The sequence below is a fragment of the Pundamilia nyererei genome, unplaced genomic scaffold, assembly GCF_000239375.1.
Source record: "Pundamilia nyererei isolate P.nyererei 1_Seehausen unplaced genomic scaffold, PunNye1.0 scaffold00075, whole genome shotgun sequence".
Classification (NCBI taxonomy): domain Eukaryota; kingdom Metazoa; phylum Chordata; class Actinopteri; order Cichliformes; family Cichlidae; genus Pundamilia; species Pundamilia nyererei.
In genome coordinates, this window is record NW_005187476.1 from 1,076,460 (window position 1) to 1,078,477 (window position 2,018).

Genomic DNA, 2,018 nt, shown 5'->3' on the forward strand with positions numbered 1-2,018 from the left:
GATTCAGCAAGTTGCTGGTTTTGGTCCATATTTACACGATAGCATCACACATGGCATGTTAGACACTGCTGCTGAAACAAGGCTGCTTTGATCACCACAAGGCACAGTTTCAGCCATATTATTATGTTCATAAAACAATTATGAAATAAAGCATAAGAAAAGGGAAATTTAAATCCATTATAATTTTTTTTTAAAAAAGCAACTGAAATCTACAAAACTGAGCCCCCCATTCCAAACAATCCAGATGAATAAAAAGCATTAAAGGCATAAAGAAAATATGTATATTAGATGCTTGGTTGAAGTGTCCCTTTAAGATTTTGCCAGCAATCTTTGAGCAGTCTAACATACATGAATCCTTTTGTTTTGATTAGACTGTTCTGTTTCTGTTCTACATAAGTGAATGCGCCGTCACACAAACTGTAAAATTATATTGTCAAATATGAAAAGAGGACTGGAGTCAAATTCAATCTAAAGCTCAGAGACAGAAATTCTTTGACAAAACAACTGAAAAAAATAAGAGCTGTTCATTTTCTAATATTGAGGCATAACTTCTGAAATTGTGAGATAACATAGCATGTTTGGGTTGTAACTGTGCGAGCAGTTCAGGGAAGACATTCAGAGTAATGGCTCTGAATGGTTGGACAGAATTCATGGTATACAAACTCTTATTAAGAGTCACAGTGAACATCTACACACATGCACTCATGTTTTTTTTAACTGTGGACCTGTTGTATTCTGATTTTACCGCCTGTGTGCTTTCACATCATTAAACAGTGCAGTTGTCTAAATGTTTGCAAAATCTAAGTGATATTTACTTGCTGGGAGGACTTAACCATTCAGGACGTGTTGGAGAGCGGCATATGTGTGTGTGTGTGTTGCTTCTGGCACAAAGACGATTCAGACAGTAATTTGGTTTCATCCTTTATTCTGACAGAACATCAGCCCATGGGGATTTACATTAACTGATGACAAAGTAGGACCTTGCCAAATGGCAAGAAGAGAACAGTCTTCACAAAAGTTCAGTATACAAACAACTCAGTAAATGACATGCATGATAGTATAAAACCAAATACATGTTTAGGGGACAAAATACAATATAGAACTCACACTGTAATACAAACACCACTGTCCAGCACTTTTAGAGCTGTTTGACCAACACGCAAGTGAAATGAAAGCCACGACAAACGTACGCAGCATTTTTAAAACGTTCTTTTTGTAAGGCTGTGCCACCCTTCACTGGACCAGAGACAGCCTCCCGAGGACGGCTGCTGAGTTTCCTTTCAGATCACGTCATGTGGACGTAATCTGAGGCTGTCGGGACAGGAGTGCTCATGTAGGCACGTACAGTTTCTCCACACGTGTTCACAATCACTGCTCTCGAAAGTTCATCAACACCTGTTGAAATTCTACATTTATATTCATGTTCTGCAAAATCAAAGGTGAATTTATATATTATTTTGCTAACTTGAGATAAAGTTTCCTACTCTGCACCTAAGCGAACAACTGATAAAAAATAGAAAGTGTAGAAATACAAATTATGATCAGAATTTACAGCACAAGAGTAATAATACAAGTAGGAATCACAATCGCACAGATAAAAAGACACATGCATCATATCCTGCATGTCCTCATCTGTCTTTGCTTTTTTTCTTCTTTTTGACGGCTCGTTCACATTCACACTGTTGGATAGAAGCCAAAAAATGTAACGTTTTGTATACTTGAAAAACAACAATACCACTATGAGCTATAAGAGCAGTGACTAGCGTATATGAAAGTTTTAGTCTGTGAATTACACAATCAACAATTTAGTAAAACAGGTTTCCAGTGACATCAAAGGCAACAGCATGGCAGAGGAAGGCTTCCTGCTACTACCAGGCATCTAGTGCACATAAAACACACAACAAAAAACATTACACAGTCTTAAAAATCAAATCATCAATAAAAGGGAGTAGAATTTGTACTGCTGTAAAACTTTCAATTCTCTGAATCTTAGCTGCAAACATTTGCACTGCCTCAGA